Source organism: Bactrocera oleae, chromosome 5 (assembly GCF_042242935.1).
Source record: "Bactrocera oleae isolate idBacOlea1 chromosome 5, idBacOlea1, whole genome shotgun sequence".
Lineage (NCBI taxonomy): Eukaryota > Metazoa > Arthropoda > Insecta > Diptera > Tephritidae > Bactrocera > Bactrocera oleae.
Genome location: NC_091539.1, coordinates 40853790 through 40881259, shown reverse-complemented (window position 1 = coordinate 40881259; position 27470 = coordinate 40853790). Strand labels below are relative to the sequence as shown.

Genomic DNA, 27470 nt, shown 5'->3' with positions numbered 1-27470 from the left:
TTTTTCCGTTTGATTTTAAACTAAAAACGGGCGTCATATAAATTATCCAATTGAATGCGAAACTATGTCGTTAAAAAATGTCAATTGACATTAATTGGGGTATGTCAATTTAAGAAAATTGGATGAAAGACATTTCTAGTCGCCTCGAATTGCGTGAAATACTAAATTTATTTATGTATATACTCATATATGTGCATATAACTGTATATATATATATTATATTTCTATTTAATTACTTATCTAAACATGAACATGTGTTCGCAAAAATATTTCTACAATATATTGTGGGCGTATTGTTCACAATAGCCACGTGCCATTGAAAAAACTAAAAAATAATAATTATTTATCAGCAATTTTTTATTATTTTCTATTAAAAATTATTATTATGTTTGGAAAAATTCTATATACTTTCTCTTTTCATCTATACTAAATGATCAACAAAAATAATAGAGGCATTTAAAAATAATTAAAGTATTATTTTTGTTGATCATTTAGCTCTGCCGCCATCTAGCAGCACAATTTTTTCAAATACTTTTCGCCTTCTCCTTTTGGTCAATATTTCTCTACAAAAAAGATCAAATCATTAATAACTATTTTAGTAATAAATCGATTATGGTGCCATCTGGAGGGAGCATAAGAGCTTACATAGGGAAAATAGTGTAGCCCAAACTTCGAAATGGGCTGCAGTTCTAAAAAATATAGTAGCATTAACTTTATAATATAAATTAAATGTATCACGATCTCTGCTCTCTCGATTTTATGCTTAAAAAGACTTTTTTAAATACTGACCTAGATTTTCACGTCAATACAGTTTTTGAGATTTGAAAAGTCTAACTTCGATTCGGCACGGAATTCGGCTGCACCGTTATATATTTGTGTTTTTGCGTTATCTGTTTATAATAAATCATAGTCGATTATATGTATGGAATTCACTCATTTTAATTAATTTCGATTTCGGAACAAAAAATTAGGTTTTTAAAGGTTCCCAATTTATAAGAGTTCGAAAGTAAAATTTTTTAGACTACAGTTATAAAGTAATTGTTATTCCAATTAAATTGGTCTACTTATAGAGTAAACTCTTCCTAAGTTTAGATTTAATCTTAACTCTTCGAAAACTGTCAACAAATCTAGTTGGATGATTTGCCTGTTTTATTGTGTAATATTTCCATAATAAATATAAACTTACCCATTTTATAAATTTATCAGAATCTAATTGGTGACCCTTCATTAGCGGAAACCATCTAAATCTGCCGACTCTACTATTTAGAGGTTAAACCAGATTTACTTGTGCAAGGCATCCATCATTCCTAATTAATTTTTTGATGATTAATCTTTCGCTTCTTGTACGTAAGGTTTTTTTCTGAACTGCCTTCGACGCCTAATTGCTGTCATAAATATACTACAAAAAAATATTAAAATACAAACAACCAATAATTCATTCATAATTCGTTATACCTGCCCGATGTATTTTCTATTATGATTCTTCTCTAGCACAGCTTCTTTAAACTCTAAAAAATTACATCATTTTGCCAATTATTAACGTTTACCATATATTTTATGCGAAATCTTCGAAACAAAACAGAAGAAGAAACTGAAAATAAATTAGGAAACAAATTACAAGAAGCTCAAAAACGAGCAGCTAGGTAAAAAAAATTAATCATAAATCACAATTATGCGCTATTTTGTATTAATTAGACACACATTATTTAGCGAAGCAAATCTTCAAAATTTTAAGCTGTTGAGCACATACAAAAATACAATGTGTGAAAGCGCTAAAATAAATTATTGTAATATTTTAAGTAAATCTCTGTGGCGAAGAAGTCTTACTACTAAGTTCGATTCAATGAAAAATGGCGAAAGGCACATTGAGTGTTCGTCCTTGGCGCCTAAAACTCTGCTATACATTTTCGAATATTTTTTCACAAGTACAATTATGTGGACATCGGAAGCAGCTTAAGCTCTCAATTGATCTAGAGCAGTGACAATAAACAATTTCGTTAAGAAATTATGACCGGCGTACCGCAAGTGTGTCCATGTTGTTCTCTTCTTCTTCTTCTTTTTCTTTATTTTCTTGTTTCGAAACAACTTCTAGTTGGTCTAGATCTGGTTAAAGGCTAAGTTGGTTCAGTGAGATCTAAGTAGAGAACATTAATCTAAATTATTATAGAAGAGAAGTATTCTCTCGTGGCAAAAATAACGTCCGGAATATTCAAAAACAATATAAACGTTCGAGTAAGTGCTTATTAGAATATTCTAATATTCGTCTTGAATATTTTTGCTTTTCTTCAAGAAAGTAATTTTTACTTGACTGCATTAACATGGCATCACTGTTCATATTTTGGGATCTGTTTTGAATACAAAATAATTCTAACTTGAAGAGCAGAAAGACTCGTCGCAGGACAAAGTTGCAGACATATTGCTAACTTTTTGTTGTTCTCTTTCACCAAAGTCGCGTATTTTGTAGAAAAGTTATTGCGTGTCTTCATGCTCTTTCTATGCGACTTCACTTGGACTTAAACGCTATCAATCAACGCTGTTGGAATATGCCAAGCCAAGTGACAGTTGATGGTTGGCCTGTCTGCGAATGGCCGAGAATGAGTGAGCCCGAGGGACTGTTCCTAAAAGTTATGGTAAACACGTACAACTGAAGAGAATGCGGCGGGCGACATGTGCAAGTATTTAGGAAAATTTACATATAAACAGATTTTCATATAGACTTTCATATATATCGTATGTGTATATGTATGTTGAAAGGTATGTGCCATTGCTACCGCGGTAGTTGCTCCTAAGCATTCTAATTAATTCTCTTGTGTTTCGAGGCGATATCCGCTCAATAATTACTAGCATTTGCAGCTTAAGCAAATAACTTAACACATCACCGTGTGGTTATATACATAATTACGTTTATATGTTGTATATACATATATAATTGTATTTATAAAAATAACTATTTCTTATAGATATATAAGCAGTCAAAGCAGCTACTAATATATGTACATACAATTACAAGTACATACTTTGTGTACAAGTATACTTACAAGTAATTATGTGAATACATTTTTATTGTGGATTGCAAAGCAATAGATCTTTCTTGGAATCAGCATGACCATTGACAGTATTTGTATTTTAAATTCTGTGTTTACGAATAGTTGTGAAATAGCAAGCTTTAAATTTTAATACAAATTTATTTATACATTGTAAGGTTTATTGATACAGTAGTAATTCGATAATGTGAACTAATGTTGCTAAAAGTTCGATTCAAGTTCGCGTTTATTGTATTGTATTGGACAAATAATTTTAAATAAGCTGTCTTCGATTCGACATTTCTCTGCTCGCTTTTGCTTTCGAATTGAATGCGTACAAGAGAGTTTGCTGATACCTTATTCAATGCTAATAAGTTTAATTTGCATATTTCAGATCAGTTTTACTATTGTGAATGGTTAAGTTGACAAATGAAAATACAAATTTCTTTTTTTTTTCTTGTATTTTTAAACCATAAGACTTAAAATTTATTATAGTAATTTATAGAAAACTATACTACAGGATTGCTGCAAATTTTTTTAAAGCGAAAAAAAAATTTCTTCACTAAAAAAGGATGAAAACAACATTGCACAAGCGTCAGAATATACTACATTTGCCATAAAGTTTGTAACATTCAAAAGAAACGTCGGAGACGTTATATTAACGATCTGCGTGATGAGCTGAGTCGATTTAGCGATATCCGTCTGTCTGTATATACGCGAACTAATCCGTCATTTTTTGAGATACCGATCTGCAATTTTGCCCACGTCCTCAAGCGAGCGAACTGCTCATTTGTCGGAACCGTCGATATCAACTTTTTTCATTTGACGCGATATCTTCACGAAATTTGATATGGGTTATTGTCCAATGGTACAATCTCTGAAAAAATTGTTCAGATCTGATCACTATAGCATACAGTTGCCTTGCAAATTGAACGATCGGAATTAAGTGTTTGGAAAAGTTTGTCATTTATTGAGATAAAAAAAGTTTTTTTTTAATTTTTGACTGTCTTATTTCACCCAGCAAAATGTTAAGAAATTAAAAAAATAAAAAACTTTAAACAGTTATATATAAACAATTCAAAAAATCCAACCAACACTGAAATTTTTTTTCCTTTCTTTGCAGCATTTGGCGATATCTTAAGACACCTGTAAACAAATCCTGCGCTATCTATCTGGGTGAGTAGTGACACAGTTTATGGCCTTTTCATTTTATTTTTGCAATAATATAGTTTTTAGACACCACGTAGGTGCTGTTATCTACATTGTATAGGAAGTAGAGTCGTAAAAATCTTATTAATAATTGATAATGCAGTGTTGTCCCATTTATCAACGAACAAATAAAAGCAGAGCTGAAATTTCTAGGCCTATCATAAAGTTACAAAATTGTATAAATACAAATAAATTATGTGTTAATCATCTGTGCAACAACAAAATTGAGAATGTTTACATCTCGGCGACACAAATGCTTCTAAATGATAAGCGATATTAGTTGACTGTGCTATATTGTGTTTATTTTGTATGAGGCTTAGGTTTTTTTTTAGCAAAATGCTTAATACAGAAGGAAGTTTTCATATTTTTGGCCATTCGCTTTTGTTTATAGCGAGATATGATACAAATTTTATCTTATATGAGTGTTCCGATTATTATTACCTTTGTGAATAAACATAATTATATAAGATAAAAAAGATATTATTAAGTAGTGAGTCATGACCTTGAAATGTGATTATGAAATGACTTAAAATAAAGAGACTGAAAAGCAGTTGAGGTCGACAATTTTATTAGCTTATTCGAAACTAAGTGTTCACATTTTTTATTAATCATTACTAATAACTAACTAATTATCGAACTCTAGAACGCCCTCAAGTGATTCAGAGTAAATCCCTATGTGTGAATAATTTATTGATTGTGAAGATATTTGAAAACATCAATAACTAGTAAATAAATAATCTTTCAGCTACAATAAAGTAGATCGTTTCTTCGAAGAACACAAATAAGGCTCGCACTACGGTAAGCTTGGAGTCTTTAAAAGGCATTACCACCTAAACCTTTCATTGCCGCGTACTAAATTTAAAAATCGAATTTGATTTCATAATTCCTCAGTAAGCTTTCCCTGTATGTTCTTTAAATTACTAATTTAAACGTTGATACATGCAAATACTCTATCGAGTTATTGATCAAGACCTCCGATGTCCATTTTCTCCGATGAATGAACCAATGTGGATGATATAATAGTAAATAACAAACAAAGTGGACTGAATGTAGTAAGCATCATAACAAATTTAATGCAAATCATATATATTTCTTCTGACAATATTACTGAATAGGAATCTTCTTTATCTTTACACGATAAAATTATTTACCCTGTATCATTTTCGTAATTAAGGGGTTATACCTACTTGTGAAATTCAAAATTCACAATACCATACACATATTTGGGAGTATTCTCCGAAAATTTGATACGGCAAATACAATAGTTTCGGAGATTTGGTCGTTTTTGTAAGAAATGTTTAACTTACTGTAATCGGCTCCAAAAGCTTTAAACGCGTTTTTCTTGAAACGCTGTTTTCAAAGTCGATGAGGAAAATTTCTCTGAAACGGCTACACAGATTGACTTGAAATTTTCACACGATTTTCTTAGATATATTAGTCACTTATACACATACAATTTTTGATAATAATTTCAATTTTTTAAGCCACTCTGATTTACTCACAGACTTTTTCACAAAACACTATTCTTGTTTAATTTGTCGATCATTGTCTCATGCATCAATACTAATAATACTTATTTTATAGTTTTTGAATTTGAGATTCCAAATTTTTCAAAATTGATCCTTGAATAATAAAGTACACAAAATTCTCTAATTATACTTTTATTTTAATTATTTATTAAATATAATGGTTCTTAAAAAACAGGTTTTTTCTGACTTGCAAGTAGATATAATCGCTTAAGATACATATGAGAATCATTTTGACATATTTGGTATTTATTAATTCAGGAATTAATCGTGGAAAGAACAATATAACCGAATAAATCATACCAACTAAACCATAAAATAACTCGGATACCAGACGGGTTGTTAAAATATTACTTCATGTGTAAAAATTCTACGAGAGACGCTTGAGAGTCAAAAAATATAAATATATGTCAGAGAAAGACCTGTGGGCTTTGACTGAAAAACACTTGATCCATATTTATCCATATTTTTCGTCTGAGTTACTTCAATAGTAATAATATATTTAGTTGCCGCCACGGTTGCCCAGCCCTTTTTGGGGTCTATTGTCATTAATATAATCTAAAAGGCTGACTTGAAGTAGTATATAAGATCTACACAATTTTAAAGCATTCCTAAATGAAAGATTTAGAATATCTGTGCCTATCGGTGTTTCTCGGTTTTCGAAAGACTAGAAAGTTGATGTTGTGGAAATGTACGAATCCAGTCCATAAGGAAGTTTGTTTACTAACATTTTAGAGTTAAACAGAGCTCAACAAATATTTTAGTTTTTAAAAGAGATTTAAAATTACTCACGTATACAAGATAACGGTATGTGTATTCCTCTAAGTAATAAATATAGATTGTAATAACTTTGTTCGGATAATTTATTGCTTAGCTATTGCCATACGTTTTTTGTATTCGGGCATAAAAACTTTTCGAATACTACATGTTTTTCCACAAGCATATCTATATTAAGTGCTATGCTCTGCTAAGCGCGGCTTAAATTTTAAAACGACGAGTTGGTAAAACGGTTTAGTGTCATTTGCATATGTATCTGCATTTACAACGCTTTAATGCGAGAAAGCGAAGCGTTTTTTTAGAGTTTAGTAAAAAACGCGGACATATTTTAATAGAGATGTAAAAGACTCGCACACAATATTTTAGTACATTTCCCCCTCTCCACTTGAGAGTAACGACAGCTTGACAAAGGCAATTGGCTGCTAGACTTAAGCACTTTTTTTCCACATTAAAGTGACAAGCCATCAAATAAACTGAGTCAAGCCTCATGTTGACAGCTCAGGTAGGTAGGTAGGACGAACAAGCGAGGCACAAGCTTGACGCTGGCGTTACAGTCCGGCGATACGGTGAAACAGCTGAGTGGAGCGTCGTTGAAGTGCCGCGTAACCGACAAACCCCCAACTGTCAGCTGGGCACTTTCTAAATTGACAAGTAAATTTAAGGCATGCATTAAAATGTTTAAAACTTTAGGAGCGCAGCAACAAAATAAAAAACTAAAATAAAGCTTTAAAGCAAAGCTACAAAATAACGTTATGTGAAAATCGGTAGATGGGAAGGTGGTTTGCTGCATATACTGTTATATTTACATACTCTGTGTGTTTGTATGTTTGTAGCTGTCAACGGTTAAATTGTCATTTTTTTACAGTTCGTTTAGTTTGACTTTTTATGCGCTTTTGTGGCAATGCAATATTTCGTTTTAGTTTTTCTTATTTCCCTCGCTTCAGTTCACTTTGTTTCGCTTTGCATTGCTGTTTTTATTTTTATACAGTGCCTTTTACAAACTCGCACATTTTTATATGAGTACAGTGGTGTGAAATATTTTTATGACGCTACAAATCGCGGCTGACCTAAATTTTCTATAGATGAAATATTCGCATATATATATTCTTTATAAGCATATACTCCTTTAAATTTAAATAATTATTTCGGGCCAGTATATATTATACCAGTAACTTCAAAAAAAAATAATAAATTTCAGTCGCGAAATTTATGTATATCCAAAATGACTATTATATCCCTCAACTATATTATAAAATTTCGGTATCAGATCATATAACATAAATATACGACCATATGTTGTTTTTTACAATTTTTGGAATATTGATCATTTCTTATTAGTGATCTGAAGATTTGTAGTATGTTGTAACGGAAACTTGCAGACAGCTACCAGTGATTATCGCAAACTACTCAATTTCATGTAACTCTAAGTAACTGAAGACTAAAAGGCCTTTGCCACAGCACCGTAATTTAGACAAATTTTCTTGTATTTGTACGTGCAGACAACTTTCTTTAAAACTTCATCAAAACCATCATCGAACGATTCAATTAGTTAATTAATTAGACGTTAATTGAGTCATAGTTTCCACCTACTCAATTTAACTTAAAAAATTAGTATTTAACCTTTTTTTTAAATATTAAGTGAAGCCTTATTCAAGTTGCTGAGGGGAAATCTATTTGTTAGTCAGAAAAACACATTTTTTTGAGAGGCATTCCCTTGCTCCCGCAGCCGATCTCCAAGACCATCGAAAAAAATTGTCAGACGGTGAGGAACATTTGTTTGCTTAACGTTATCTCAAAAGCCATAGGAACTTATTATTACAATAGATAAAAACAAGGAAAAATCGAAGGAGTAATCAAAATTTTGACTTTGGCGGCATCCCAATGAACATTCGTTTTTTGTGAAAATATTACATTTCACAGTGGCTTAAGAAATCGAAATTATTATCAAAATCTTATTCCTTTGATCGTTACCTGAAAAATATATCTAAGAAAATCGTATGCAAATTTCAACTCAATCGATAAAGGCGTAGAAATTTTCCTCTCCGACTCTGAAAACAGCGTTTCGAGAAAAAGACGTTTAAAGTTTTGGAAGCCGATTACACAAAGTTAAAAAAATCTTATAAATACGATCATATTTCGGTAATTATTTGGCGCATTAACTTCACATTTTTAGAGAATAATCTCAAATATATTCTATATTCGAACCGATTTTTAAAATTCACAAGTGGATATAAATCTTTAAAACGTATTTTCGTATGATACGTGCTCATGTTGTCCTATGATAGGTTTCGATCCTATTATGAAAACTATTCTTGAAGCATAATTGCTTTCAAATGGTTTACGTTAAGTCCAGCTGACAATTTTGCCTCTGACATTTCACAGGGTTCCATGGAGCGCTTTTCATTAAGTTACTGTCAATTAAATATTAATTCGTAAAAGCTCCAATTAGGTATTTAGTTAATTGGCGCTTAGATTTCTGAAATTCTCTTAATTGCTTAATTAGAAATCCGTTCGGGCATAATTTTTGGACAGTTCTGGAAGTATTGGTAAACAATTTTTCGCTTGATCTGAACAAAATGAGAGAAATCTATAGATGAAATCGCAAAAGCTCAAAATTTATTTTTCATTTTCCATCAATTCTGTGATTGTAATTTAGCGATTTTAATATGGCTGCCAATTATCTCTTATTTAAATGTTTTAATTTGACTTAACTTTTATTTTATATTTTATAGTTGATTCAAACTTCTATCCAAATAATTGCATGAAACACACATTTGCTCACAAATTTCACTTTCAATAAAACAAAAATTATACTGATGCATACGTACATATGTATATCGCTTACGATTATAATCTAAATATATACGAATATATAGCACTACGCAGGCGCGGCTGTTGATTTAAATGTACATTCATCAATTCGTACATATAAGTGTACATGTGTATGTAATCAGCATATGTAAGCTTTTTATAACACATTATTGTTGTCGTGCCCGAATTATAAAAGCTTGTCAGCAATATTACATTATACATAAATAAAATTGGAAATCAAAACAAAAGCCATAATCGGATATAAAAAGTTGAGTCCATCAAAAAAGAAAATCGGATATAGGAAACGAACAATAAACAACAACAGCACGAGTGAAAGTAGCATAAACAAACAAATTTAAAGCAACAACAATAACTTTACCAACACAACTATGCACAGTCAGCTGATTATTTGTCTGCTGCAAATGGCAAGCGCACGTTTGTAAGCCAAGCCGCTCATAACACATACACATGCATATATGTATATATGCATATGATTCCGCCATTGTCATGTTCATAATTGTGGCGACTGTTGTTATTGCCAGCGTTTTGTGTGTCACACTTTCTCATACACACACACGCATGCATATATATATACGTATGTATATCTTACTTGTATATGTTTAGTAAACATGTGCGTTGTTGTTATCTCAGGTTTTGTCATATTTCGTTAGAAATTTCAATTAAAACGCACTCAACGTGTTAAGTGTCATATAAAAATAATCTGTACAATTATCTTTTTATTAAAATAGAAATTAAATTACTGTTTAAATATGTGTGTATGTGTACATATGTACACCTGTGTATGAGTGTATACATTTATTTATAAATTTACTTAAAAAACACCGGCCTGCATGTTTATTTGTATGAAATGCGACTGATATTGCTTACACCTTGCAGTGTATCTTGAGATTTTACACTTAACTTTCAAGAACTGGTGGCGGTAATTTCTAACACTGATGCAAAATTCGTTAAGTGGTCAACGATTATAAACATCATACTATGGCAACAAAAACATTTTTGTCACTAAATAACAGCAATAAAACAAGAAAAAACTTAACTTCGGTTGCATGCAGCTATAATACCCTTCACAGGTGCATTTGTATAGCATAAAAGGGTACACAAATATTTTTCTTCCTGTTTTGATCGGCCAGTTTGTATGGCAGCTATATGCTATAGTGGTACGATCTAAACAATTTGTTCGGAGATTGCCACGTTTACATTACAAACTTAATATACCCTGTTCAGGGTATAAAGAGCTGAGTTCGCTAATAAATAAGCGGCAAAAGAAGACTTGCTAAAAACGGAAACCACATGTAATGCAACAGCACCAACTCACGGGTTTTTTTAAACAGTTTTCCGGTGAAGTTCTTGAAAAATAAGCGATGGAAGTATAGTATCAGAAAGTGCCAAAAAAAAGAGACAAAACACTGAGAAATTTTCTAACAATGCCAGCAAAATCTCTCAAAATACCAACAATAAAAAAAGGTGCAAATTATGGTATTTAGAGCTAAGAAGTTATCACTGAAATATTTTAGCCAAGTTGAGTTTGCTTTGAGTTCTTTAGTTCTTTAGAAAATTTTTTTTTTTATAAATGTTTTCGATTTCTTTCTTGTTTACTGGTAACTACTATTTTGCGAAAAACATATCTATGTGCAATCAACAACAAACTTATGCAGTTAATTTCAAAACGAGAGAGTGCTTGGACGCCTCATTACCAGCGTGCTATTCTTGCTCCTTTGTTGTATACCAATTTATTTGATTTAAGTTTGATGTTTGTTCGATTCGCTAACCACTCGATTGTTAGTTTTAAGCATCACAGGTAGCTAAATACAAAGCCTACGCTGGCTAAGACTCTATTTAGAAAGTTTTTTTCACATTATTTAACCTTCTTTATGATGGTTCAACAGTTTTCAAATACATTTTGTCGCATATTGAAGTAATACATTACCACACTAATTTCATTAGAAGTAAGTAAGTTCCTCCGAACATTATACATTACACTTATACGAGTCGATTATTGTTAGGTTTTCAATTATACGACTAATTTATTATGCCATAAAATCTCAAACTAACAGTAACTTTATTTATAACATCATAGTATTTAAAAGTTATTTAATCCGAAGCAAAAAAAAAAATTTATAAAAAAAATTAAAAAGCTGCCCTAATTAATATTTTTTTGCTTTTGACAATTATTTATTTTTTAATGTTGTAAAATTCGCACCGTATTTCATAAGCATTACTCTGCTATGTCAGCTCTTCTTCGCACAAAGTCGCGTTATAACATTTATACTTGCTCTGATTGTCTGCATATATTATATAATCATGAAATATTAAGGTTTTCAAAAATTATGTAAATATATAGTGTGTGTGTGTTTTGTTATCATTCTGCATAAAAAATGTGAATTCGCTGTAGCTAATTAACCAAATTCAGCTTAGCAGCTGCTGTGTGGCGTAATATTTCTATAACTTTATTTTAAGTCAGTGGTTCCCATGTCAACTTTGTTTTTTATATTACAAGTATTATTTGCCATAAAGATTAATTTTATAACGCCATTAGGTATTCATGAGCTCCGAAACGATTTGAAAGTACGCGTGTTACGATACATACATACTTTTGTATACATGTGAGCAATCAAGTGCGCAGATGTAAAACCAATGTTAGTTGAGACGAACGGTGTTAATTTTGATATAGGCTCCGATCATCATCATGTCCTTGAAAGTATTGTACAGAAAATTAGGCGACGCAAAAAAAAGAGCTAAAATCGCATAAACAGAAGAGTATACAACAATTCAGGCAATTTGGCACAACAAATTCCATTAAAAAGAAACCCCTGTGGTTAGAAAATCTTTAAAAAGTGGGTGTGGCCCCGCCCCCTAATAAGTTTAATATATATAACTGCCTAACCAATAAAGCTATATCATCCAAATTTGCACAGGACAACTTTTTCAACCGTTATTATGACAGTGTGTATGTGGGTGAAATCGAATGCTAACCCCGCCCACTCCCACTATATCGGTTTTGTTAAAAACTACTAAAAGTGCAATAAATATGTAACTAAATATCAGTGACATAAAATTTCACACCCAAGATGGCATTAGACGGCTTTATAGGAGCCGGTGTCAAATATGGACGATGGGCATGTCACCACCCACTTTTAGGTGAAATCACATATCTCGCGACTTGCTCGACCGATTTCAACCAAATTTGGTGGGTAATAATAATCTGATATTTCTACATTAAGCGAAAATGTGCGAATGCAGACAAAACCACGCTTACTTTTCATATAACAAAAATTTTAAATTCCGTCTGATTCTTCCTTACTTGTTTAATATTATCTATTTTTATTTTAAATTTTCAATATGTGGCAACTCCATTTCAATGTTTTAAATAACTTTGATTTCATAAAAGCCTTATCTTCAGCAAATATGCTGTAATATAAACAATTTTATATTTTCGACAAGTGGCAACACCATTTGAATATATGGTAAGCTTTAATTTAATGTTTTTCGAATATTTACTGAAAAACTCTTTTACATTACTTTCGCTGCATTTATTATTATATTTTTTTGACATTTCCCGATAGGTGGCAACTCTATTATAAACTGTACAAATTAAAGATTTTGAGAATATATTTATTTTGATACTCATATTGTATAATTTTTTTTCTAACTTTGTTCCAATATTTACCACTTTAATATCTCAAGAAACATATGTAGACTAACCTATGTATTTAGTTATATACCAGTTTATCATACCGGGAACTGTTGAGGCTGCAGAATTAAGTATAAACATAAGTATTGCTCTCTTCAAAGTTTTTACTTTGCTCAAATTTAAAGCAATCGACCACGAAATTTTGAACTTCATACCTCCTATATGAGTTAGTGAAAAATATAGAGCTTATATAACCTCGAAAAGAAACTAAGACATACAGCTTGTAAGTTTTATCAGCTCATTAACGATTTACATAAGTAATCACATAATTGCAATTCGCTTTGTTAGCAACTCGCTCTCAGTCTGGCACTTTGAAGGTTATGCCTTTAATTTCCCACAGCAATCTTCGCGATTGGTGGGCCCTTCAATTAATTGTAGCCGCCAATCAACCATCTCCAATCGCTCTCACTTATTTTCGCCTTTTTTACCCAGCTCAGTGCGCGGACAACACATATCAATTGATATAAACAATCTTTGCTTATGTTGGTGCATCAGGTGTCTAGTATACATTCAAAGGGCAATGTCTTGCAACATTGTTGCCTGTAAATATCTGTTTGTAGCACGGCCTCTGGATGCTAAGAAAATATTGTAAAGGAGAGTTGTCTGCTTTGTGTTTGCTGTATTTCGCTTTTGTTCTTCAGCAAGTCCCCAACTCTGGTTGCCCAACTCAACTGTAGGTAGGCTATATTGCAACATTGTTGCAAGTCGAATTCAATGAATTGTAATGAACTGCCGAAGACTGCTAATTTGAAATCACAACGAATTTACAATGAAAATAAACCACCGGGATAGTGCATTACAATAAGTTATCTTCCAAGTGCTGGTTTGATTACAAGTACAAGAGTTAAGTATTAAACTTTACAAGTTTGCAATATGCTTTCGTTCTTGGTTGTGCGAAAATTGATTGCTATAAATTTAGATAAGAAAGAAAAGCACATTCCGTTACTTTTAGAGATTATTAGCATTTAGAATATTGGCATAGTTCAAACTGCTCTCTTTGTGAGAGCCCAATAGTTTTTCATCCTATCTTTTTATTTAAAATGAAACTGAATGGCATCACTACGCCCATTTATATTATAATTGTCGTATAGAGCTGATCATCATCTTTAAAATGATACCTCATTTATTGATTTTAGTTGCATAATAGATCAGAAAAAGGGATCCTAACTTAAAAAAATCGCTGTTGGAAGTGAAACATATGTAACTATGTATGTGTTTAAGATAACAAACAAGTGGAGTCAATCTGTTTTTAGTTGTTTGTTGAGTCAATATGCTATTTATTAATCAAATTAGTATTTATAACCGCAAAATTTTTTTCTGCGAAATTTGTCTTCATAAAATCTGATATGTGTTTTATGTAAAATATACACTTCCACTTGTCATTCAATGTAGCCACATTATTTTTCGAATACAAGTATTTTTTGCCACACCAACAGCAGTGTCCCTCTTCGCTCAAGTATTGTTTAATATTTTCGATGGATCTCCTAATATCTGCCTTTTGATTTCTACCGATAGAAGGAGCTAAATTTTTTAATGTGTTTTGAAAGAAATCTAGCTTTTATGAGACTTTTTTTTGAGTTTGTAAAGTTCATTGAAATATTGACTTTGACAAGAGGGGTTCGAGCTCATGATCTTGGTTTCCAGAAAGATAACAGTTTATACTCATGGCGTTCTTTGGAGTTTGCTTTATTTTAACACTTGCATATAGTAAAATTTTTTGCCTACTACAATAATTTTACCTTGAATAGGGTTTCCCAAAAGGAAACGTTGGCGACACTATAAAGTATTTATATGTAAATGAACAGTGTGACGGGCTAATTCAATTTAGCTGTGTCCGACTATGCGTCCGATTGTATATGCACAAACTATTTCTTCAGTTCTTAAGATATTGCTCTGTAATTTTGCACACGTCCTTTTATCTCCAAAAAGCTATTCCCTTGCCACTATGATCGATCAAACAATAGTTCTTGTATGGCAAACTTTTTTGTTTGAAAAGATATCATCAAATTTAGTACAGGTTATTGTTTAAGACAACGCTACAATCTTCGAATATATTGTTCCGATTGGACACATATAGCATATAACTAGCTGCCATACAAATCAACTGATCAAAACCAAGTTCTCGTATGGAAATTTTTTTTGTTTGACAAGATATTTTACGAAATTCAGCCATAGGCATAATCATAAAATTAAAATCTTAGCTCCTTAAAACCGTATTTTTGTAATTTTAGATTTGAACCCACATCACATTGGGTGTTGGTCACGAACTCAATCCACGTCACGCCAACAACCGCCTTTGTGACCATTGTTGAATTGAAGAAAAAAGCAGGGAAAAGCATAAATCTCAGTTTGGCAGCACATAAATTTACACACATACATTGATACACACACGCTTATACATATCGGAAGAGGCAAATGGTATAATCTGTATTTTGGTTTTAAATAAATTTGATTAGCTTAAGTGCAGCATGAAATTTAGTTATGTGAAATTTGCATTTCCTGAATGCAGCCATTGTCATTTCTTTTTTATTACTTTTTGCATTTCTTTACTTTCTCCACTTAGCAGCACTGCGGATATGTACCATAAGAGATAAACATGGATTTCGGCGTAAGCATATAGGTTTTTACATATGTGTGTAAGTGTGAATGTGTACATTTTTGTGTTGAACTTTCCGCATTAGCCTTTGGATTATACACATTTACTTAAGTATGTATGTGTATGTGTGGTGTTCATATGTAGATATAGTGTGCATATATGTATGTACATACATATGCACTGCATGTTAGCCATGTTTGCAGAAGCTATGCACGTATTTATGCTAATTTTGCTTGTCGCTGAAGTGCGAGAGACAAATGACTGACATTGACTTGCATACGAAATTCAGTTTTTTTCGCGCTTTTCCTCACTGCCAGCGTCGGTGTCAGCGTCTGCGCCTGCGCCAGCCAGTTGAAAGGTATCATTACGGCTGACAAGTCGGTAGAGAGTTGAGAGTTAGTGCAGTCTTTGTTGTTGTTTTTGTTTCTTTTTTGACTTGAGCTATTCTGGCGGAGCCTAGCAATTGGCAGTCAAGTCAGCGCCAAATAAAAGAGCATGAAGTATAAAAGAGTTGATTGTTGAGATCAAGTCTGTTGTGAGTCATTTTTGGCGAAACGATCTTTTCAACGCGCTCGCTTTTTTTAATTCCCCACTTCGTGTTGCAAATTTCGATTTGTATATTTTCTACAGCGTTTTTAGTGCGCGTGCTGTTTTTGAAGGTCAACTTCATAAAATACGTGGCTTTATCTCTCGTTGTTTTGCTGAAGACAACATAAAAATTAGTGTCTATAAAAATCTCAACTTTAATTAATTTCTCACTTAATTAATCACGAAATTTATCGCCTGCATTCGGTGAATGCTATTTCATGAGCAGTTGTGGTGTGCTTACATTAGAGTGGATAATTTTTTTTCGGAATTATCATTTTTCGATATTTTTGCTTATAGTATGTATAAGAGGAAATGACTTTGCAGTATCAAACATTTAAATAATAATGTCTTAAAATTGGTCAAATAGGAAAAATATTATTTTTTATTTAGTTATTTAATTTAATTTTATTTTATTTAATCTTCACTAAAATTTTAATTAGTTAATATTTTTGCGATATCAAACATTTAAATAATAATTAAAATTAAATTAAAAGTTAGTTTTACTGGAAAAATATAATTTTTTTTCAGCTATTTATTTTATTTTAATTTAATTTTATTTTTTTTATTTGCATTACTTTATTTATTGTTTTTATTTATTTTTTATTTTCTTTTATATCAAAAAGTTTTTTTCTATATCAATATATATCCTTGCCTTAATTCTTTTGAAGGTAAATCTCGGAGTACAAAAGTGGATTCTACAAATTTTTTAGTGTACTGGGCCAGACAAAATCTCGTGTGATTTTCAAGTCCCGTGCACAAAGCGTTCCTACTATCCACGAACGGTTAGAATAAAATTTTCACACGAACTTCTTACACCCAAAAACTCACAGAAAAACCTTAGTTAGTAAGAATTGTATCCAAATGTTCCCCAAGTCATTTGGTCATTTCACCTTAAAACTATAACTTTTGTATCCATTTGCTCTCTGAACTTAATCGACCCAAAAATAAGACTTTTGGTAGTAATTTGCCAGCCACTCCCTAATGTTAGAATTTTCCGCAGAGTTTTCTTACCGTTAAACAAGTTTGATTCCACCACCACTAGTGCCACCTATCGGAAAATGTTTGGCATTTCTTACTTCTTTACTCTTTATATGTTTTAAGTTTTACTCTTTGAAAATTGACCCACCCTAAAGTACATACAAAGAAAAATACTCACTTATCGAACGTTAGCGGCAAATTTGCAACAACACAAATGGCCAGACGCAAGTTTTACGGCCAACGAGATGCTATCACGCTGCATTTGGTCAAGTGTGAATATTTGCGCATTTCGCCGCCAAAGAGTTTCCTTCTCATTTTAAACGCTGGTCTTTTATTTTGCTTTTGCAATTTGTTGCAAGTATTTTTCAATGGCGTTAAACTTACAAAATAACCCATCCATCCACGAGGACAAAACCACCACGCTTAGGCCGCTCCACATATATGTACGTATACATATACTTTTACGTGCAGAAATATATATCTATGTATATAGGGTGGTTCATAAAGTGCTTATATAAAAAAAAAAGTTTCTCCTTTAATTTTTAAATTCTTCGAAGCGACAAAAATTCGTAAAAATTGTGGATTATAGTATATTTTGTGGCTCGCATGCTTTTAGCCCTATTTTTACAATTCTGACAAACTTTTTCTGGCTCTAGTTGATGGCTTTCTGGCTCCAAATGTTTCAGAGACTGGCTCTTTATTGGCTTGTTCGCATAGTATAGGTCGATTATGTTACGAAAAATCGATTACAGCATGGGCTGTGGGGCATAGCGTGTCAACTTGCCTAAGTTCACAACGAATTCCGTCGTTAAACAATCGTTTATTTTGCCTTACCGTTATTCGAAATCTTGTTTTTTTAGCGAAATCGGTCAAAGGTGGCATCGTTTCATCATATGTTGTTGTTGTTGTGATGTATAGTTGTTATTGTTAAAGTTATAAAGTCTTAAAAGACTGTATTTACCACCCGTTATATATACAGACATGCATCCTCTTGACTTTCCGCGCTGAAATCAATTTCCAACTTGCCACTTTATGTGTTACTCCGTTGTAGCCCCCAAACGGGCGTCTTTCTATTAAATTTTCTAATTTTTTATTAATTTTTTTTATGTTTTAACTTTTATTTTTGTTTACTTATAAGTTTGCATGTAGTCTCTACACTATTTGTTTGGCAGTCAGCGAGAGTTTGCCATGTTGTTGTTCACTTGTTGTTGTTGTGCAGCTATTTTTCCAACCTAACAACTATAATCATTTCCGCCGTGAACCGACCGAACTGTAGTTACAAATTCAGCGAACACCGGCGCACAGGTGTTGGTGCTGGCGAGGGGCGGGATGCTGGTATGCCATTGCGCCGCGAATAGTGCAAACAAGTGTGTGGCAAAAGCAGCTTGTGGCGGCGGCGTCTCTAATTTACAAGCACGCGCTCATTTATCCAACAACGATCATTGATCTCAAACAACGTCAGATGCCGCCCTCTTGCAGTCCACATGGAGAGCAACAACAAATTACGAGCATCCATATATGCGCACTTCTATTTGAACATGGAGACAGACATATATATACATAGATAGTGAATTCGAGTTCAAGGCGTATATTTAAGCACATATGTATATACAATAATTTTATTGCTCCTAAGTTGTTGCTGATTTGCTTTATTATTTTTTTGTTTTTGTTGTTTTTATTTTTCGCTTGTTACAATATCTTGGTCAAGTCTAATTATGTACACTTTCTCCTGAACAAACGCGCTTACTCAGCTGAGCACATATGTATGTGTGTTTGTGTATGTATGTATGCGTGCAGCAGGCAGGCCAAGCTTCGATCGATATGATCGGCATACATAAGCACTTGCCCACGTTTATATACATACATACATATGCATTCATACAGGTCTAATTGCTACCGGTTGCCACCAAAAAAGAACACATCCGCACACACATACAGCCAATCTTAGATATATGCACACATATATTCAGTGTGTCTTTACTGCCATTTTCTTATCATCCGCTTCATTTTGAAATCTTAGATTTAGAGACACAACTGAGCAAATATTCGTGCGGTTCTTTTGCTAAATCGACGAATACTGAAATGGCCATTGGGAATACGAGAAGTTAGTGGAGTTTTATTGGGTTTTTAGAGCACACCATAAAATGAGGCGCACGTACATATGGAAATTCATTGTTTTTAGGTGAATATATGCATATACAAGTATGTATGTATATTATACAATATATACCTACATATGAATGAATATATATTAAAAACAAAAAAATATCATCTGTTGACTAATTGTACATATGCTCGAACTCAATTGCTCCAATTACGGAAAATATCCAAGAAAGTTTTAAATACGATTTTACGATTTATGTTGTTTAATTTAAGATTTCACTATCGCTGTGGACATACATAATTATGGCTTTTGAATAATATCTCGTGAAACAAGAAAAAGCGTTAACTTTGGCTGCACCGAAGAGTTAATTATCTTCACCAGTGCATTTTTTTTACCATAAAAGGGTAAAAAATACCTTTATCTCTATCGGTCAATTTGCATGACAGCTACATGCTATAGTGGTCCGATCTGATCAATTTGTTCGAAGATTGTAGCACTGTATGTGATAATAATCTATACCAAATTTTGTGAAGATATATTGTCAAATAAAAAAGTTTTCCATGCAAGGATTTGAGCTGGATCGGTCTGTTTGTATGGCAGCTATATACTTTAGTAGTTCGATATCGGCAGTATCGACAAATGTGCAACTTCTTGATGAGATAAGGACGTCTACAAAGATTCAGATGGATATCTCAAAAACTGAGGCAGGTATATACAGACAATATTTGTTTTAAGCCCGTTATTTGTTCGATTCTCCACTCTCCAAGTTTCAACGTAGACTATTTATATATACACATTTACTGAATTTAATGTACTTTCATAGTCGTTGATCCATTTGAAAAAATTTTGGGTTCCCTTGATCTCGAAGCTGAGCTCGAGGAGGACTCCGAAAAACAACGTATGGCAGTGAGGAAGCAGAGGAACTCATGAATCTAAAAAAAATGTTATTTGTAAAAATTAGGAAAAATTTTGATTTATGACAAAATGGGGGCTCCCAAAATAAAATTCGTTTTGCGTGAAAGAACTAACACTTCAGAGTAGTTATCAAAGTTCTTATCCAAAATTTTTTTTTTTTCAACCAATTCAAATAAGTCTAAAAAGAAAAAAGTATAATATGGAAGACATTATACTATATTCTAATTCTTACAAATATATTCATATTTCCCTAACAGTTTGCCGGATCAACTTAAATTTTTCAGATAATCTTCTTTAAATATATAAATGCAAATCGATGTTTTGAAATTCACAACTGAATATAACCCCTTAATTAGCTATTAAAAGGAATAAATATATAGTGGCTCAGCCAAATCAATAACATTTAAATAATCCCACATTGAATGTGAAAGTTTTCGCCTATGTTATATAGTGAAAATTTACTCGTATTGTGCTAATGGACTCATTAAATTAACGAGAATTTTCTAACATATTCATTAATTTTAGTCCCTAGAGTAAACTTTTAAGAGCAGTTTCAAAATATATTTATATACTGTGTTCGTTGAAAGTTTGAAGAAAAATGTCATTTGTAAATATCTGCAGAAATTGTAATTACTGAAAAAAAAAGTTGGCAATAAGAAAATAAATATGACTTCTCAGTAACACATTTAATGGCTTGAAAAGGAAAACAATTTGGGTATTATAATTTAAGTTAATATATAAGCGTGCAAATAATATTATAATATAGTAGGTCAAAGTTTTTCATGAATCAATAATGATTTCATGGCCAGAAAATCACACACAAATTGTTGTATAGTGCAAACATATTTATATTATATATTAATTAGGGTCGGTTAAAAAACGAGTGTTTTTTCGCTTTGTACTGTAAAAAATTTATTGATATATGATGACCTCTAAAAATGGCTCTCCAAGTATGAGCTCTTAGTTGTAACGGAAAGCTTCTCCGCCTAGCAGTTTTATATTTTTTTCTTATTATTAGATAGAAAAATTCATATCTCACTTCCAACTACTTGAAAACATATCGTTTTGTGGATTTTGTAGGGAATTGAAAGCTCTAAAAAAAGTTTTTTCGTCAACCTAACCGTTTAAAAGATATTAACGGTTGAAGTTTGACTCTTGTTTTTGATAACGATCTCAGCAGTTTTCAATCCATTCCATTCAATTCATTGAAAATGAAAAGAGCTCAGATTCCGTATGGAGTCTGTTTCTCTACTGCTCACCAATCCATTGTAAGTACCTAAATTTATATTGTAAGCAACTTCATCCAATTCTCAATGGTATAAGAAAACTTTCTTTAAATTACAAAAATTAAAATAGAAGCAAAAATATTCGATATTAAAATCAGAAACATAGATACATATCGAAATAAACTCATTTGAGTAAATTAAATTTAATAATCGATAAACTAAATAAGTAATCGATATCAAAATTTTAAATATAGATACATTTCGATTTCAAGGCAGCTGATCGAATCTAATCTAAGGTTCCATTTAATACATTTTCGTTTCATACAAGATAATTCGAAATCATAAAAATTAATCGATATTAAAATCACAAATATCGATCATATCCAATTTAGCACAATTCATCATCATCAGAAAGAGAGAACTATGTTCAGTTCAAATCAAAACTTAATTTCGTGATCATCACAATTTTTGGGATTATCTCACTAATCTATTCAAATTAGTCAAATTTTATAACCTGCTTAATCTATGGTATAGAAAACTTCTCTGAACAACACTGATTTTGAACCAACTATTAGAGACTTTCGCAATTATGTATGTAGTAAATAGTGAAATTTTACTGTAAAGCTTACAACAACAATATTTTTTGTTGAAAAAATAATTGCTTTCTAAGGTGTACTTTTAAGGGCGTTTGCTGGATTTATAGATGATTTAATTGTAACTTATCTTCTACGGAATGACTCACATCTTGTGAAATAGCACATTCAATAATCAATATGTAGAAATTTCCATTGCAACTTATCTCAAATTAGTTCACAAAAGAGCCAAGTAATTTCTTATAAAGAAAAAAACACTCAAGTAACTTGCAAAGAAAGTTATATTGTTCAGATTTGCTAAAAGTATTGCACAGCATATTAAACGCCACACAAAAGAATTGGTTTGTTAATGCCACAAACAGCCAGACCCAGACAGCTGCGACGCACAATGCCATTGCTTTGCTTTTGCTTCGCAACTTTTGTATAAACATGAGTACTAATAAGTCTGTCTGAAGGTATAGCAAATACCTACAACAATGCACATTTGTGTGCGTGTGTGTGTGTGTTTGGCAACCCATTTTCAACTCGACGCGGCATTGTGTCTACACTGTGGCATATTGTGTGCCTTCACTTTGAACAACAATTGATTGCAATTGATGAATTTGAACTTGGCTTGCAACTCTCTGGTCTGCTGATTTTCAGCCACCACCACCACAGGCACAACTGAATGGCCGGACTTTCTTTGTGAGGCTGCGTAAAGTTTTATTGACATCCCACTAAAGCGTTTCAAGAAGTCTGTTTCAGCTAACTGGTTGCTCTACAAACTTGCAGTTAGACTGCGAGTGTGTTGTGATGTATGTGTTTTTGTGTGTATGTATGTAGGTGGGTTGGAAAAACCACAAAATAGAGGTAGCATAGAATAATGTTCGATAACCACACATACATATTTGCTTATTAAGCCTAAATGTTGCAAGTATGCCTGGTTGTGGAGCTCTTTGTTGTCTGGTGAGTCATGACGCATACGTGTACTCATTTGTATGCATGTATGTGTGTCTGCATGCTGCAGTGATTCAAGTTTTCTTCAATTGAAGGCCTTCGCTGTAATCTTGTTGTTAAATATACATACTAATATTATACATACATATGTAGGTACTTATGTACATCTATGGATGTGTAAGTGATTTTGGAAGGTTTAGTGTGCAGTTGAATTTTTTACATGGAGATAAAGTTATCATATTTGTATAGTTATAGAAAATAGGATATTTTATTTTTTTCGTCAATTGGCAACATCGTCTGAAAAAAAAATTATTTATAACTTTCAGATGGCTTTGTTAAAGATTTTATAATATTTTAAGTTTTATTTTTATTTTGGCAACTCTATTCTAAAACTACTTTAAATGTAAGAACATTTTAGACTGAGTAGACATACATACATATACGATATAGTATACATGCATATCATTTTCGTTTTTATGTTATCAGTAAGTAATTTAAAAATGTCAAAATATTGAAAAAATTTATTAACCGTTAATTTCTTTGCGATTTATAAATTCACGAATTTTAGCTTATTAGTTATGGAGTGAAACATATAAGACACTGAACATTTTTGAATACCTTTTATACATTTTAATCTTATACACTTTTTAATATTTTCAGTTTTATTTTTGATGATAGATGGCAACTTTATTCAAAATTATTTAAAATTAAATAAAGCCAAATAGAGATATATATGGTACACAATTTTCGTTTAAATATTACCACTGATTAATTTCTAAAATATCAAAATTAGATTTTTCTAGTTTTCCTCCCTTAAGCCAAAAACTGCTGTTTATTAGATTTGAAATGAAGCATGTAAGGCTGGAAATGGTTTTCTTAAACATTTTGGAAAATTTGCAGCTTAACTTTTTTCAATAGGTGGCAACTCTATTACCTTAAATTAAAGAAAAATATATTTAAATATATATATGTATATACATATATATTTTTTTCCGATTTTATATTAACACAAAATAATATTTAATACTGAAGTATTGAACAAATTTTTTGCCGTTAGTTTTTCATTACACTTTGTTTCTGAAGCCACCAATTATGGCGTTTATTAAAATCGAAGTGAAGCGTGTAAGACTCATTCCATCTGCGCTGTGCTAAATTGTGCGTAGAATTGCGTGTTGCCAACTTTTTAGTTATTTTTGTTTTTGTATTTGGATTGCACACTTTTCTGCATGCAACTTTCAAAACCAGTTGACCAAGTGGCCGCAATTTTCTGCACACTCATGTGCTTGAAGGATTTTTTAATTAATTATTTTGCTATAATTGAGAGTTTTACCAGTTTTGTTGAGATTATTCAACGCATGCAAGCATATTATTAGCAAATTTAGGTTTTTTCAACAAACTAAGTCGATTAATATTAATAATTTACTAGATGCCGGAGTGATTTATTGGCATAGCGGTGAATTTTAACTGTGCTAATTAGTTACTACACAGAGATAATGTGTTTATAGCTGTGTAAAATAATTGCTGTATTTTTACATTGTTAGTTAATTTGAATGCTTTTAAGTTGAAGAGTGGTTTTAAAAATGGACGAAGGTTGCCACATGTTAAAAACCCGTGATAATGTAAAAATTAAATATTATTTTGCAGTATGAGTTCTACAAATATGCATAAAAATGTGAGATTTTTTTTATATGTTGTAGTTGCCACATGACAAAAAAATTAAAAGCAAAAATTACATATTGAATAGAAAATAAATGTTGATATATGGTTGTAAACTAGAATGTATTTAAAATTTGAGTTTGATTATAACCAAAAATAGTGTTGCCACTTTTATTTAGTTTCGTATAAGATGTTTATGCAAAAAAAATTTAAGTACGAAGTAAATCATAAAAATATATACAAATTAAAAGAAGTATTTTGACAAACTTTTTTACGCAAATACATATTATTTATTAGAGTTGCCACACGACCCAAAAATCGTTGATATAGAAAAAAAAAGTTGAAAATATGCACTTGAGTATATATGGATGCAAAACTCTAACTTTTTCTTAAAAACTTGAGTTTAATTTTATTTAGGGTTGCCAATGCTGTTAAATTTTAAAGGTGTAAATTCGTAAATTTCAAACAAAAATACAATTGTATATGAAATGAGATTTGTAGTAGAATTAGTTATCGACAAAAGACATCGTAACATTGCCAACTAAATTTAAATACCAAAAAACATTGTGAATGTGATTTTGACAGCTGTTTTCTAAACTTATCTTTAGAATATTCTTGCCAATAAAAATAAGATATGTCCTTATATGTAAGTATGAAATGAGGTGTTCTAAAAAATTCTACAAAAATATAACTTAACGACGTTGCCACCTAATTTAAAGTAGAAACAAAATATTAAAAATTGTTGTTTTCCGCACCAACCCGGAAATTCTGTCTAACAAAAGAGTTTATTATATCTTAAGTTTTAAATAAACAAAAAAACACTAATACTCATACCCATATTTGTAAGTGCAACCGCGAGTACGCCAGCCATATACGCGCCTAAGCTGCAAAAATATTATGTAGGCATATGCTACGTTTGTCTGTAAGTATGTATGTATGAGTATACACAGCTTACTTAAAAGGCAAATAGTCTGACTACCAGTCGAGTTCAGGCAATCAGTCATTTTCTATCAAGTTGGCTACTTGGTGCGCCTATGTGTGTCAAGCCAGTCTTTATACCTTAAACTGTGTAAAAAATAGTCTCCAAATATATAATATAGCGGCTGAAAGGTGTGTGATGCTAAAAAGCTGCGTGATTTTCATTTCGTCTTCAGCCAAGTAATTCGTTTATTTTTCCGCATAACAAAACTATTGCCTTCAGCATACTTCAACATTTGCACAATATCACTTGCGTATGTTTTTTGCTGTTGTTGTTGTTGTGGACAGGTTTCCATTAGCACAAATATTAGTCTAACTAATTCTAACATTTTGTTACTAGACTTTTTAAACTTATATAATCAAACAAATAAATATGTTTGTAAAAATAATGAACAAGTAAAAGTGGCGAACTCGGTGTATGGGGTATAAAGTGGAACCTATCACTAGATCTTCTTTTACTTTAATTTTAAGCCGTTTTGTTGTATTTACTATCTTAAAGAAGCTTTCTCTAATCGTAAGCTCTTCCTTTCATAGTTTCTAAATTCGAACACATAGCTGTACCGCTTTCAATATGGTAGTTTTAAGAATATAAATATGTATGTACATATGTAGGTAGTTTCGACTTAATAATTTTAGATAATGTCATTTGTCTGGAAAAATATAAAATAAGTGTATTTTCTTTAAATTTTTAGCTGTCTTAAAAAAAATAGAAAAAAAATACAAAGCAACATATAAAATGTCTAAAACGTGGTGAATTGGTTTTCTTACCGGAGTTGTGCTGTTTGTACTAAAAAAAAAAAAAAAGTACAAAATCTGCCCTCTATGAAACCTAAGCTTACGGACGGACACGAAGTTCCACAGTTTAAACTCCCGCACATCAGTTTAATTTCTCACAATCATGTATATCTCATCAAAATAATGAGATTGAGAACAGGTTAATTTGAGAAAGCTATACCATCTCAGTATTGGCAGTATGACGACAACAGTCTCTCTTTTCATCTAAAAAAAACTACAAATGCCATTCCAGCTGAATTGGTAGGCAGAGAAAATATTAAATTAGGGTACAGAAAGCAGCGATTCACTTGGGACCGTCAGGCAGCATTATTGTCTTTATTATCACCATAATTATTTCCAGCATCCTTAATAAAAACAAGCTAGTGTATGCTCTCTGTTCAGAAAACTTGTATGCTCTAATATCTGGGTTTACGGTCGCTTATACTTTCATTATAATGAAAACGCTGAAAAGTTGGTCGAGCCCAGCTTTTCTTGACGCATGCGAAACGGAGACCATGCGAAGCCAGTTGGAAGATAACTTTTCCTGTAATTTCAGTAATTAGCTTTGATCTGATAAACCTCCATAGTGAAATCCTGTTAAACATGTCAGTAATATATAAAACTTATAGTACCTTGTCCATTGAGCAGGGACTACTTCAGAAATGGGTCTCCTCAAAGTCAGTACTGTAAATGTGAATCTGAAGGGAATAAAGAAACATAACTAAAATTTAACACTAGAACTACGAAAATTTACCATATAGCTATTTCAAATACGTCTCCCTCTCTCTGAGAATTAGAAGCGTAAGAACAAAATAATCTATAATATTACTCTATACACAAATTTTATAAAAATCATGACATTATCGTCAAATATTAAATACAAATAAAGAGGAAATGGAATAAATAAATGATGCAACCGGTTATTTTGACCGGTTCGTAGTTCAGTGAGTGTCTCTATTTTGTAAATTTGTACAAAAATAATAATAATTAAAAATTATATATAGATTTGAAGCACAAAGCTGCAATTTGGCTACTTTAAAACTAGTTAGGCACTAGTTGCATGAAAAC

The 27470-nt window shown here is 31.7% G+C and overlaps 1 protein-coding gene across 3 annotated transcripts in view; it reads left to right on the top strand.

Annotated features, from left to right (window-relative positions):
* Positions 1 to 27470, top strand: part of MICAL-like (protein) — a 126055-nt gene that overhangs the window by 19964 nt on the left and 78621 nt on the right. For all 3 annotated transcript variants that reach the window (XM_070110383.1, XM_070110382.1, XM_070110384.1), the window contains exon 2: positions 4147 to 4199. The gene's annotated coding sequence lies outside the window, so the exon portion shown is untranslated. The remainder of the gene's footprint in view (positions 1 to 4146; positions 4200 to 27470) is intronic.